This window comes from Polypterus senegalus, unplaced genomic scaffold (assembly GCF_016835505.1).
Source record: "Polypterus senegalus isolate Bchr_013 unplaced genomic scaffold, ASM1683550v1 scaffold_4820, whole genome shotgun sequence".
NCBI lineage: Eukaryota > Metazoa > Chordata > Cladistia > Polypteriformes > Polypteridae > Polypterus > Polypterus senegalus.
In genome coordinates, this window is record NW_024379862.1 from 13,240 (window position 1) to 28,325 (window position 15,086).

The 15,086-nt window shown below is 43.1% G+C and overlaps 1 long non-coding RNA gene across 1 annotated transcript; it reads left to right on the plus strand.

Annotated features, from left to right (window-relative positions):
* The first annotated feature begins 1,389 nt into the window (after positions 1 to 1,389).
* LOC120519994 lies at positions 1,390 to 12,644 on the plus strand. Its single transcript, XR_005631731.1, has 3 exons — positions 1,390 to 1,401; positions 1,802 to 1,806; positions 12,537 to 12,644. It is a non-coding gene; the product is annotated as an uncharacterized LOC120519994 (long non-coding RNA).
* The last annotated feature ends 2,442 nt before the right edge of the window (positions 12,645 to 15,086 follow it).

A 15,086-nucleotide genomic window follows, 5' to 3' on the forward strand; every position in this document is an offset into this window, starting at 1 on the left:
TGTGCTATATTTGAGTCAGGTTTTCACGCTTCAATCAGATGTTAATCCATTGAAACGTGAAGTATGAATTATATGTTAAATGGTAAAAGCAAAGCAGTAAGCAGTAGCAGGCATTCACCCTCACAGGAGTCAGGGGGCAGCTGGTGACAAGGGCTCAGTTGTGAAGGGAGAGGAAGGAGAGCAAAATGTTGGAAAATGATCAGGGAGACCAGGAGTAACAGAGTAGCAAGAGCATATTAATGTTTAGGTGGGCTCTGTGGGCCAGATCAGGCCGCATGCCTGAATCAATATGGCTGCTGAGCTGTGCTCTTCAGTGTGTTGTCCTTTTTATGGTAATGGTTAGAGAGAAAGGGAGGAATAAAGCTCCCTTTAATTTATACATTCTCTGTTCAAATCCTACAGCCAATAGGGTGTCATGGTACAGAATGTCTTCTGAATTAAAATCAGTCCTACAAACTCGGTGGGTTGGTTAGAAATGAAAGCACATCAATGAAATAAAGCACCAAAATTACATTTGCTTTGTTTGGCGTACAAATAAAGACGTACAAAATATTTATCTGTTTATATACATAATTTCACACCACAACAAACTCCCATTGATGGACACTTTTAGAAAACAGTTTTACATTAAACAGCTGGGAAGCTGCTGGGCTAAAAGTTGCTGCATTACAACTTCCCACCATTGAGGCTGATTTTGAATTAAAAAATTCATGAATATTCTCATCTAAAGACGTCTTTGATTCACATTCAAAAATTTAAAGCCTGGTTTGTCATTTTGCTGGTGTTTAATAGGAGCAGTGTTACGGAAAATATATTGATTTAGTGACTTATGCTGAGTTTTAAAATTAAACTTTTATAAAACACCATTAACTTTAATACAGTTAACGTGGCAATATCAGAAATTCAACACAAACCCTTAAGATAAGTTGGACTCCGCCAGGGCTGCCCCTTGTCTCCGATTCTGTTCATAACTTTTATGAAGCCAGGGCGTTGAGGGGGGGCATTTTGGTGGGCTCAGGATTGGGTCACTGCTTCTTGCAGATGATGTTGTCCTGTTTGCTTCATCAGGCTCTGATCTTCAGCTCTCTCTGGATTGGTTCACAGCCGAGTGTGAAGCAGCTGGGATGGGAATCAGCACCTCCAAATCCAAAACCATGGTCCTCAGCCAGAAAAGGGTGGAATGCCCTCTCAGGGTTTGGAGCGAGATCCTGACCCAAGTGGAGGAGTTCAAGTATCTCGGGGTCTTTTTCACAGGTGAGGGAAGAATGGAGCAGGAGATCAATAGGCAGGCTCTGCTTCGGTCTGTCGTAGTGAAAAAGGAGCTGAGCTGAAAGGCAAGGCTCTCAATTTACTGGTTGATCTACGTATGTTCCTACCCTCATCTATGGTCATGAGCTGTGGGTAGTGACTGGAAGAACGAGATCGCGAATACAAGCGGCTGAAATGAGTTTCCTCCGCAGGGTGTCTGGGCTTTCCCTTAAAAATAGAGTGAGAAGCTCGGTCATCCGGGAGGAGCTCAGAGTAGAGCCGCTGCTCCTCCGCATCGAGAGGAGTCAGATGAGGTGCCTCGGGCATCTGATCAGGATGATTCCTGGACGCCTCCCTGGTGAGGTGTTCTGGGCACGTCTAACCGGGAGGACCCAGGACATGCTGGAGGGACTATGTTGAAGTGGCTGGGGAGAGGGAAGTCTGGGCATCTCTGCTCAAGCTGCTGCCCCCACGACCTGATCTCGGATAAGCGTAAGAGGATGGATGGATGGGTGGATGGACCCTTAAGATGCAGAAATGAATCTTTATCTAGAGATGGTACAGAGATTGTAGCTGCTACCTCATAGTCAAGGAACATGGGTTCAATTCCTGTATCAGTGCCTTTTAACTCCGGGTACTCCTAAAGACTCGATTATTAAGTAGACTGGCATTTCTAAATGTGTGAGTGATAGAACTTGTATAACTGCGCCCTGTAATGAGCTAGCACCTCACCCAAGGGTGGATCCTGCCTTGTATCTAGTGCTACCTCAATAGCCCTGGAGGAATCAAACATTTATAATAAGGTGTGTTTTTGAAGGTTTGTGGCTTACATGCATCATTCATCATGCTGTATAGTGACATGCATGTGGCAGAAGGTGGTTACATGAGATTGTACACTTAGCAGAAATGTGAACTTGCAGCCTTCCATTTTAAATCTTTTGTAGTTGCATTTGTAGAGGGTTTCCAAGTAGTTTAAAATAGTTCAAATGCAGCTACCAGACAAGATTTCCAGCCCTAGTATGACTTGCCGTAAATAAATAAAATAAATGAAAACTCCACAGTCCAAGTGTCTTCTATTTTAAGATTTTAGAGAAGTTCAAAACAAACAATTCACAGAGAACATAAGGGAAAAAGTTGGTAATACACATAAAAAAGGGGAAAAAGGGAGACTTATGATATTCTGCTTAAGAATTAAGTGTCTAGGTTATAAACATAGGGTCTAAATATTATCTCTTTCACTGCATCTACGTACCTAACAAACATAACAAACATACCAGTTATAAAATGATATGCCCTTAATGCCAATCTAAAAGTTCTTGTTTCTTTCTAGCTGTCTAACTTCAATCTAATGGCTAATCTACTGCTACACAGAGCTAACCTTATGAACATACAGAGTTAACCTTATGAACATACACTGATCTTTAACTTCGAGGGTTTAAACTGAATCTTCCATTATCTATGACTCAGGGGTCCTCAATCACGGTCCTGGAGGGCCGGAGTGGCTGCAGGTTTTTGCTCCAACCCAATTGCTTAATAAAAGTCACTTATTGCTAAAGTAACACATCTGCTTCACTTTAGTTGTCTCACTTGTTAAGATTTTGAACCCTTATTGCTTATTTTAGTCTTAAACAGCTGTAGTCTTGGCTTTTAATTACTCATAATTAGCAATAACATGCAAATGACAAAGGAGACCACCATTTCTCCATTTAGTTTGTTAGCATTTACACCTGTGTGTATTTATCATGCACTATTGGGTTTAATTAAATACTTGGAAGGAAAGTGAACAGAAAAAAGTGAAGGACTGAGAATTACTCATCCATTTTAGCCTTCAAATCATTTGGATGATATCCTTAGAAAAGGGAAGAAAATCTAGGATATGAGAATTACCTGGCACTAACAAGCCATGAAATTAAACAATTTGCAAGAATTGTTTTCTAATTAAGCAACAGGGTTAGAAGAAAAACCTGCAGCCACTGTGGCCCTCCAGGACTGTGATTGAGGACCCTTGATCTATGTTATGTTATCTATTGTGGTGGACTGATTTTTAGCATGTAAGTTGATGAATACTGTATGGCGTAAACTAAACAAGTCAAATGTAATATTAGTGGTTCACGGGGAATGTTTTACTTCTTTGAGGACAGCAGTGGTGCTTTGATGTTTACCTAACCAACCCCAGGCATTAGGACTGACTCAAGTTGTGAAATTTATGGTGAGGAGGATGGAGCATCAGACCAGCTTGGCAAGAGTGATTGTGCTTGGACTTACATGAGCCTAAAAGCCATCCAGTATAGGAAGGCCATAAACTGACTAAACAAAGCAATTAGGGGATGAGTTGAACCCGAGCGCTTTCATTGGTAACTGGACAGAAAGGCACTGGAACATTAATTCTGTTGGTCTAAAGTATGGCTGGTTATGATTGGTTTTGAATCGGAAGCCATTCTCTACTACAACACACCATTGGTTTGTGGTTTGTGTTTTGTGGTATGAATGTTATAACGTTGGTCACCTTGCCTTTCCCCCTCTCTCCTTCACCATCTGGCCTTGAAGAAAAGACCATGATGAAAACAGCGTATCTCGGCAGCCTTACTGAGACAGGTATGTGGCCCGTTTGGATACTCTATTCAAAGGGCCGTGTGGTTTCAAAGAAAGCTACACTAAAGATAAGCCGAGAGCTGCCTATGGATGCAAGATGCATCTCTACTTAGGCTGAAAAGGTATGGTTTACCAATATTCACACAGAATTCTGCTTCCTTAATAATTTTGGACCTTCTATCAATAAAACATATTTAAATGTGGAACTTAACTCCTGCATGTTTCTTTACTCTGTAATTGCCTGAGGTTACAGATGTAGAATGGAAGGGGGCGGGGGGAGCCCTAAAGTTCCTGAGTTAGGGTATGGGATTTCAGACATTTTATTAAGGTCTACACAATAAAGAATGTGAAAGGGGAAAATATGGTCAGTATAGGATCTTACATGATAAAACATCAATATTACATTCAATTTCAAAACTAAGCAAACTAAGATAAATTTACCATTAACATTAACTTGAAGGATGCTTCTACACCCAGGCCTCGTAGCCAGAACAGTTCACTTAACAAAGCAGAAACAAACTTAAGAAAAGAGGAAAGCCTAGTGGGAGATAAAGGGCAAGATGAAACATCTATGAACAAAAACCCAACTGTTCTGATCCCACTATGTGATCACAAGCCGTCCATCACAGACCTTCCTGAGCTGCCAGCTAAAGGAATGAATTTGACATCTGAATTGAATTTGTACTTGTAAACCAGCACTGTGGGTTTTAGGTAAAAACAAAAGCAAAACTATGCAAATTAATATAGCTTGCAGCCCTCCATTGGAAAGAATGGATTAGAAAAATAATCAATTAATTGTAAGTAATTAAACTAATCAGATCAGAATATTGAAGAGCCTGGTGAAACTTAAGCTCCATATGTTATCACATGTACAGTGAAAGTCTTTCTTTGCATTGTGACAGATAGGGGGCACTGTCATCCCCTTGAACCCTCAGACCAGATGCCAGACACCAGATAAAAGTCCAATAATTGGTTTTATTAACACAATAATGTGCACAAAGCACCCTACACTTCACAATACTCATTAAACAATAACTCCAATAATCAATAATACAAATCCTTCACTCTCCCAGACGTGTTGCCACCCTTCCTCCCAACTCAGCTCGTCCGTCTGGGATTTCCTACAGGTCTTCATAGTCCATGACCCGGAAGTGTTTCTCTCTCTGTCCATGTGACTGGTAACACTGCCGGGTCAAATAAAAACTCCTCTTCTTGAACCCGGAAGCACGTCATTTCCTCTGTCCATGTGACTAGGACGCACTTCCGGGTTGTAGGGAAAATAATTGTTGTTCCTCCCTGCAGCGTCCCCTGGAGGCCCCCATGGTATCCAGCAGGGCTGTGATGTAAAACTCCATTGTCCATGATGCCCCGCTGGAATTCGGGGCACCTTCATGCTGTAGGAAGGGCTCCATGTGGTGGCCTGGGGGTATTGGCTGGGATGAATGGCGGGCCATATGCCACAGCATGTAAAACCAACATGCAACACGTCATTATTTGCCAAACATTGGTCTTATCTTAAAAACTCTGGATTCTTCCTTCAGCAAGCTTAAAAATTGAACAAAGACTGAAAGCCGATGTGGGCAGTCCTGAAGCAGGGTACACTCTATGGCAGCTGGCTTTTGCTTCCTCTAGTTTTTAAATACATGTCAAGCTTGTAATCTAATCAGAGGCCACTCTGGAGCTTTCTGTCTGTTCTCTAACGAAATGATGTGACTTTTAATCCTCTTTGAAATTCCCAATGAATGCATTTACATGCACACAAAAAACCAAGATGAGGTGAGTTACCGGGTGAAGGTAGAAATCTGTTGTCTTAAAAAGCCCCATTTACATGTTCAAGTTCACTTACAGAGTTCCCCTTTTTATTCCGAAGTCATAGAAATGTGCTAAAATAAAAGATTAAACATCATCAACAGCCCCAGCATCCTGTGTCTCAGCCAGGAAAACAATATACGGGTGCCTGTCCCAAACCTTGCTATGGCTCTTGTGTGAGTTTGTGACAGTGGCATAGTTGGCAGGATAATGAGGTCCCAGAGGAGATAGGGACAGGACCTGAAACATAACCAGGTGGAAAAATACCAAGGCCGAGTTTCCGGGTGGGTGCTTTGTCCCGGGGTTCGGAGAGACCAGGTACAGGCTCTGCTCCAAGAACACATAACTGGACAAACTAAAAAACACGGGGAGTGTTTGGGAGGGGCACACAGGATTGGGCTGCTCCCTATGGGGGAAGCGAAGGGGACTTATTATGCTCTCAGAGAGGACTGGCATTTCGACCCTGAGCGCTCAACCCAGTCACAGGAGGGGGTTCTATAGAATGAAGTAGGGCAGTGGTTAAAGTCCTTTCACAACACCGCCCGACATATTGTGGAGCAGGTAGCCTGCTTCCTGTTGCTTGCTAGCCTCTCAAAAAATTTCACCCAGCTGGTCTGGGGAACATTTAAAAATATGGACAAGTTGACAAAGCTCATAGAAATGGCCAGGACAGCCTCACCAGCTACGAGGGCAGAACGGCTCCTTTGCAGACTCCAGAGGGAGTACATCCCAAAATCTCTGCCTCTCCCTCACAAGCTGGAGCCTGTTCCTAAGACCCAGATTCACAGACGCACTGCATACTCGGGAATTAGGAGGGATGCAAGGAGGGAGAGAGAGGAGGCTGGAGTGCTCTGACAAATCTGTTGACGGTCACACATACAGGAGGGGTGATTGTAAACGGATTTAAGACTAAAGCCTTGTTCGATTTCAGCAGCAACATTTCCATTGTTACCCACGGGTCTGTGCTACCACGACAGTAGTTATAAGTTAAGACCAGTCTAACCTGCATCCACGAAGAAATCCACTGGTACAGGTCAGCTACCTGTATCATCATCGGTAAAGAAATTAACCATAGCAGTCCACCCAAATCCACCACTCCCGGTGATACTGGGGCGGGACTGGTCTGATATTAAAAGCGGTTGGGCACATATCACTCCTAAGTCGAATTTGGCCTAATTATAGACGGAGATGAACTGTCTCAAGTTGCCTCCACGTCGTGTAACCAGCTGGCACAGAGAGATGAAGCAGCCTCCCTGAGTGATGTGGCGTATCGCAAGCCGATACGTCATCAAACAACGCTGAGACGGAACGGGAGGAAACTACAGCCCCTTGAAGTCAGCCCTAATCCTCTCTCTGTCTTACAGTACCAATTTAGAGAGACACTGGCTTCTTTTTAAAGGGAGCAGTGAAATGACGACTCCCTTAAGTTTGCAAAAAATGCAGTGGTCCTTGTCAATGGGCAGCACACTCATCAGCCCATGCCGCAGGGTCCTTACTTTGTGTTAGAAAACGACCTTCTGTATCGTGTAGCAGAACATGAGGGAAAGGAGCACAAGCTACTGCTAATCCCATGGACCTTCCAGTGGCTTGTCTGTAAGCTGCCGCACGCCCACCTCCAAGGAGGCCATCTGGGCACCGAACAAACTTTGGAGTGAATTAAGCTTCACTTTTAATGACCAGGAATCAGTGCTTTAGCACTTCCTGTCCGGAGTGTCAATTGCAACAAATTCCTAGGAAGGACCGTGCTCCTCTCGTTCCCATTCCCCTAATTGATGTCCCATTCCAAAGAATTGTGGTCAATTTAATCAGACCCCTAGAACCCTCAGCCCGAGGACATAAGTATATTTTAGTCCTCGTGGATTATGCTACCAAATACCCCAAAGCTGTTCCGTTGCGCTCAGCTACTTCTAAAGCCATCGCACGGGAATTGGTAGGGGTCCTTGCATGAGTCAGCATCTCTAAGGAAGTCCTGAAAGACCAAGGGACGCCTTTTACCTCGGAGATATTCAAGGAAACAGCCAAGTTACTTAAAATAAAACATCTAAAGACTGCGGTGTATCATCCTCAAACTGACGGTCTGGTAGAGAGATTCAATCAGACTCTCAAACAAATGCTTCGTAAGGTGGTCAACGAGGATGGAAGGAACTGGGATCAGCTCGTCCTCCTTGCCCTTTTTGCATATCGGGAAGTCCCACAAGCCTCAACGGGGTTCTCACCTTTTGAATTATTGTATGGATGACAACCCCGGGGCATATTGGACATTTTAAAAGAAGGATGAGAAGAAGAGGCTCTTCCCTCTACAAACATATTAGAATATATAGATTTGGTAAAATTCGGCCCCTCCTTAAAAGTCAAATGGAAGAGGCATAAGCAGCACAGGTCCGATATTATGACCGAGTTCATTTCTTTTGTCCTACTGCAGTAGTTAAATTGTGTCCACCCAGGGGTGTGAGGAGAAGAAAGAGTGAAGTCAACACTTTACACAGGACTGGTGGTGAGTGCCTTAAAGAGAACCATTAGCTTCTTCAGATTAGTTCTTCTGCAATGCTACTTTGTTCCCAGCTGTTTCATCCCTTTTGATCACTCATATGTGTCCCAGGCCTCACCTCATTCCGTTCCTCAGGGTCAGAAGAAATCCCATCTGCCACATTATTCCCCAGCTCCATTCTCACAATCCTTCTGCCAATTCTGGGGTCATTTTTCCAACTGCAGCCACATCCAGGGAGGTTGGCTACAGTGCCGTTGACTTTAAACATCTTAATAATATTTTCAGTTGTTTTCACAGGAACATCAAGCTGCATGGTGATGGTCTGATAGCCTTTGCCTTTAACATTCTTGTCTATCATTTTCTTTCTGATCTCCTCAGAGAACTCTTTTCTTTATCTAGTCCATGTTCACACAATGATAAAAAAGAGCAGAGTGACTACTTTTCTCCATTTAAATCGGCTGAATGACTGATTGCACAATCAGAGACATGTGTGATACTAATTAAAGAAAAGCTAGTTTGTAAAATAAGCAATACTTGATGTCTTGTCACACTTGCTTTGCTTTACTCAATGACGTATCAAGAGGCATGCGGGTCTACATGGCACATGGGACAACTGCGTTCATGTAATCACTTTTCTTAGATCATACTTATTCAATGAACTGTAAGGGGCCCAACACATTTGTCCACATACACACACATATATATATATACTAGCAAAATACCAGCGCTTCACAGCAGCGAAGTACTGCCTTAAAATTTTATTAAGAAGAAAATTAAACCTTCTTAAACTGAGGGAAAATATACCAATAATTATTTGTTAAGGATCTCTTTGTATACCACATTGTGAGTTCGGCCCTCTGGTTGTAATATGACCAAGCTGTGCGCTGAGCTTACTCTTGAGAATGCAACGTACAGTTGGCCATGTGAACAGTAATCTTGTTTCAAATCTCACAGCTTGGATTGCTGCTGTCATAATCAGTGGTGACTGAGCTGAGCTGCAAGCTATGGGCGTATATATGTACAGTACGTAAGTAGGATTCAGTTAACGTTGGGAACCTGTGTACCAAATTTCTTGAAGATGGGCCCATAAGTAACAAAGACCGTTAAAAAATTCAATATGGTGGCCGACAGTGGCATCATACCACCGAAATAAGTACCAAATTTCAGCCTTCTACCTACACGGGAAGTTGGAGAATTAGTGACGTTGGAAAGTTCAATATGGCGGCTGACAGTGGCGTCATACCACCAAAATAAGTACGTACATTGGTTTCGGTTAGCGCAGGGAAGCCACCTACCAAATTTTATGAAGATGGAGCCATGAATAAGAAAGTTCAACATGGCAGACTTTGTTGACCGTTATGACCGCTATGCGTAGAATTTCGAAATGAAACCTGCTTAACTTTTTTAAGTAAGCTGTAAGGAATGAGCCTGCCAAATTTCAGCCTTCTACCAACACGGGAAGTTGGAGAATTAGTGACGTTGGAAAGTTCAATATGGCGGCCGACAGTGGCGTCATACCATCCAAATAAGTATGTATATCGGTTTCGGTTAGCTCAGGGAAACAGCCTACCAAATTTCGTGAAGATGGGGCCATAAATAAGAAAGTTCAACATGGTGGACGTTGTTGACCGTTATCGACCGTTATGACCGTTACGTGTAGAATTTCGAAATGAAACCTGCTTAACTTTTGTAAGTAGGCTGTAAGGAATAAGCCTGCCAAATTTCAGCTTTCTACCTACATGGGAAGTTGGAGAATTAGTGATGAGTGAGTGAGTGAGTGAGTGAGTGAGTGAGTGAGTGAGTGAGTGAGTGAGTGAGGGCTTTGCCTTTTATTAGTATAGATATATATATAGTCACAATAAAATACAGGAAACATCAAAGGTTTGGGGCAACCACCAATATAATACCACTGGCTGCAAAATGGGAAAATTTCATGAGTTGTGAATGGTACAATGTTCAAAACAAAACTGATGGTATGCAGGCAAAATGGCGGCTTTAAAGGCCAGTACAGGAAGAGACGTCATCAAGACCAGGACCAGAAGTGATGTCATATGAACTGGAAGTGACATCATCAGTAGTGCCAGACCCAGAAGTGACGTCTTCAATGGCGCTGGCACCAGAAGTGATGTCATCAATGGCGCCGGAACCTAAAAGGATTTTCTGTGGATGGTCTGCAGAGGATTGAGAGAGAGAGTTAGTGCAGCTCGCCATCCCCTGGTCTGGTGTTGTACTACTATTATTCAGGGCCTCTAGCTGCCTCCAATCTCCCAATTGCATGTGTGACAATATACAATATATATATGTTATGGCCAAAACCCAAAGTTTGGCCAGTTCCCGAATTGGCTGGCCATTTTGCATTTTGGCCAAGAGGTGTAGCCAAAGTCCGAATTACTAGAAATGACCAGTGTATATGCTACTTTGGCTGGCCATATCGTGAAGTGACGAGAACTCCCTGGTCAAAATTTGATGCGCTGATGTAAGACTGTCCGCTCAAGGTGCGAAGATACTTAAAAATTTCAGATGCAGATTCAGAAGTGAGTTTTCCATTCTGCACGAGAAACTGCTCAAGGCGGGTCTTGTTCAGAAAGCAGACACCACTTGAGACAGCCTTCCCCTAGCCCAAACACTAATCTTAAGGTCAATAAAATAGGTCCATGATGTTAAGTCACTATTTTAGGGCTAAAATGATAACAGAAATGTGAAACCTACTTATATACCTAATCTTAATTATTGTGAAACAACCAAGTGGTGTCTGCTTTCTGAACAAGAGCCGCCAAGGCTACACTTGATGCAATTGCACTACTAAGTGCGAAAGAAATCGCTGCTCATGCCTTTTTTCTTCCGACTTTGGCCGATTGCCCCATGCCATTTCATTGGCCAGTCAATTTACAGCAACATTCGCCATTTCCTGCTTTGGCCAATTTTTGGTTTTGGCGGTAACACACACATATATATATATATATATATATACATAAGGATGTTCCAAAAACTAACAGATTCAAGTTCTACACCAGTTTAGCTTTATTCTTTATCATACAGACAACATGTGTTTTAACATGACAATAAACATTTAGAGGTCACTTCATTTAGAAGGTTTTATGTCATCTGAACTAACAGCATATAACTATTCCACACCTGTAGGTCTACAACATTAGCACTTTGTTAGACTTTCTTAGTCTTTGAAGAAACTGGAAAATGTTTTCGATGGTTTGTGACCACTCAAAGAATAAACTGTTTCTGTTCATCATCCCTTTTCAGTATGTCATTATACTTCACAATGAGACTTACTGTATTCCACTTTCAGCTGCGTTGTTCACTACTGTCATGTGGTTCTGTTTCAGCCTGGGGTCCTCCCTTGGCTTGGGTTCGAATCCATGTTTTATGTCTTGTTGATCTTTTATTATTTTGTTTCTATTTATTTGTATTTTTCTTGGGCTTTGATTTTGTCTATATATGTATGCCTTGATTACATTCCTTGTGTTTTGTGGGTGGTTCCCCAGTAGGGTTGGGACACCTGCTTGTACTGCAAGGGACTTCCCTGAGATCTGTATAGTCGAGGACAACTTGTAGTCCCTTGTGGTTAACTTGAATGTGCTTGAGAGTGGTGAGTTTTTTGCTTTGTGATTTTCTGTGCTTATTGCATTTTTGAGTATATCTCAATATTCTGTATTGCTGACTGCTTTGTGGTTCAGGCAACTTCTTTTTGCCATTTTGTACTCCAATGAACGTGTGTTTTGTTCAGAGCATCCTTGTCTGAAAAAAAAAATCTTTTCATATTGTATAAATTCTATGTGGCCTTCTATGTTACTATTCAGGTTTTTTGATGGGATTTCCCCCTCTATTGAGAGTTTTGGAACTGTTACAGTTACAGTTAATCTTGAGACCATATATACCTGCAGAGCTTACATTGAATCATTTATTTATTTGCACATGCACTCTCTTGATGGTGGTGCAGTGGTAGCGCTGCTGCCTCGCAGTTAGGAGACCCGGGTTCACTTCCCAGGTCCTCCCTGCGTGGAGTTTGCATGATCTCCCTGTGTCTGCGTGGGTTTCCTCCGGGTGCTCTGGTTTACTCCCACAGTCCAAAGACATGCAGGTTAGGTGCATTGGTGGTCTTAAATTGGCCTGTGTGTGTGGGCTGACACTCTGCCTGGGATTTGTTCCTGCCTTGCACCCTGTGCTGGGTGGGATTGGCTCCAGCAGACCCTTGTGTTAGGATATAGCAGGTTGGACGATGACGGACTCTCTTTTGTTTTTGCAGTTCCTTTTCACTTAGCTTATTGTTGTGTATTTTTGCCTATTGTTGGAAGACTCACAGAATAAGATTTTCATTGTACTAAGTACATATAACAATAAAGTTGAAGTTGATGGTGAATTTGTCATCTTCTGTCTCTTGCAGAATGTCCTTGCATGCTTAGCCCTGGGACTTCTGGCCATGGCCACTCTGTGTCATGGTGATTGGTTCTTTCATTCCTACCAACCTGATCCATTCAATGGTGAAGTCCTCTCAGGTATGAGTTTTCTTGTTTAAAACTTTTATGCTGTGCTATATTTGAGTCAGGTTTTCACGTTCAATCAGATGTTAATCCATTGAAACGTGAAGTATGAATTATATGTTAAATGGTAAAAGCAAAGCAGTAAGCAGTAGCAGGCATTCACCCTCACAGGAGTCAGGGGGCAGCTGGTGACAAGGGCTCAGTTGTGAAGGGAGAGGAAGGAGAGCAAAATGTTGGAAAATGATCAGGGAGACCAGGAGTAACAGAGTAGCAAGAGCATATTAATGTTTAGGTGGGCTCTGTGGGCAGAGGTGTCTGTTATCTGTCCTGTTGTGTTGTACTTTGTTATTCCAAGCTATTATTCACTTCTTCATTTGTGAACAAAGTCCCCTTTTTGTGCATTTTTGAACCCCTGTGTTCAAGGGAAGGGCATAGAGGGGAGGTGGCCACTGGGCATTTAGGCCCACATACGTATTCTAAAAGGGACACACAAATAAAAAAAATGTGTAATGTCATTCTGCACCAGGATCTGCCTGTACTTCACCTGATAACAAAGGTATAAATCAGAGTTGAACTGACATCTTTCCAGAGGCCGCTCTGCAAACTTCTTGAGCCATTAAGGAGCAAATTGGACTCAAGCAAGAGCAAAGAGATGAAAATAAGTGAAGGACTCAGCTATGATGAGACAGTGATTTTGTAGCTGGAAGTGTCTTGTGGTCTTTGGCCGGCCTGTTATCCCGACCAATACCCCAAGGCCGCCCGATGGAGCCCTCCCTGCAGTATGGAGGTGCCCCGAAGACCACCGGTGAGTCATGGACTATGTAGTTTTAATACACGACCCTGCTGGATACCACAGGGGCCACAAGAGGGAACTGCAGGGAGGACCGAAGACTCATTTGTGCCCTATAACCCAGAAGTGCATCAAAGGAAGAGCGACGTGCTTCCAGGGTGAGAAGAAGGACTCGTACCTGACCCAGATGTGATAGAGAATCACATGGACTGGGGATTGGGAACACTTCCGGGTCAGGAAGGATTAAAGGACTGTGGGAGCGGGTGGTAGGAGGGCAACGCGTCTGGGAGTGGAGGAGTGTAATTTATTATTGGAGTATTGTGCTTGGTTAATGAATAGTGTAGAGTGGAGGGTGCTTAGTGCACATAATTATAATAATAAAAATATTAATTGTAGCTCTTTTGCCTGGTGTTTGGCGTGGTACCTGAGGGTTCAAGGGAGCGATAGCGCCCCCTACTGCTACAGTCTTTAACTCTTTGAAGGCTAAATATTTTTTACTAAAAACATAGCCATAGTTTAACATAGATATTCAACTTTAAACATCTGTTGCTGCATGCTGTGGCTGCCAGTTTGCCAAGAATGTGCGGCAGGCTTGCTGCCAGGCTGTCTTTGTGAGGCTGGGGCAGCAGCAGCGGTCACAGTCACAGTACATTGCATTCTGATTTCTACCTCTTATCATTGTTAAGTAGCAGTCCTCTCATACTTGCCAGATGTCAGTGCCATTTTTGCCATTGTTTGTGCCGTGCTACTCACGGGAGAGCAGGAAATCTCAGTCAAAACCAATGAAGCTAACTTTCCTTCTAGCAACGAGAGTCCAGCTAATACATAATGGTTGGCTATGTCACTGTTTACAGTTGATTACCATCGTCAACTCCACCTTTTGACAAAAGTGGACCTCAGCCCTGAAAGAGTTAAGACAATCTTGAGAGATTCCACCTCTCTTCCTAAACTAGTTACACTCATCCCATAGTCCCATAGGAGAAATTTTGCCTGCTCTCTGGCACTCTCAGGTGTCTCTCGCAATGGGACTCAGAGAAACTCTAGGGCACTCTGCCCAGGGGTCACTCATGAGCACACTCTTTAAAAAATCTCAGAAGCACCCACCCTCTCTCTGAAATTGAAAGCTGATGAGTTGCTCTTTCTCTCTTTGAGAAGCTGAAGTCGACAAGCTCCTCTGTTTGTGAACCGGAGAACTGAGATCCAGTTTGCCAAGCTAAACACTGAGCCAGTCTGAAGGCTGAGATTTAGCCATTACTTCAAGAAGGGAATTTCAGCATCTACACTTGTATGCCCGAAAAAATAATGGTTTTCAGTGTGAAGTTGCAGATGACACAGCAAAAGGGCCGAACTAGGGAAAGCACTGCACTGCAAAGACAAAAGATCATGGAGAAGAGAGAAAGAGTGCTCTCCAATGCAAGAAGAATCCTGCTCTTGAACCCAGAGCAGCATCAAAAGCAACAGCTCCACACATCATCAGACGTTATCAAACTATTTATCTTTGCCAAGATAAATAACAACTCTAAATATCAAGAAAACAGCCAGGCTCTCTATGTTTTACAGTATGTGTGTCTGTCTAGTCTGTCTCTGTCCTATCTTGTGTATGCCCTGCGGTGGGCTGGCGCCCTGCCCGGGGTTTGTTTCCTGCCTTGTGCCCTGTGTTGGC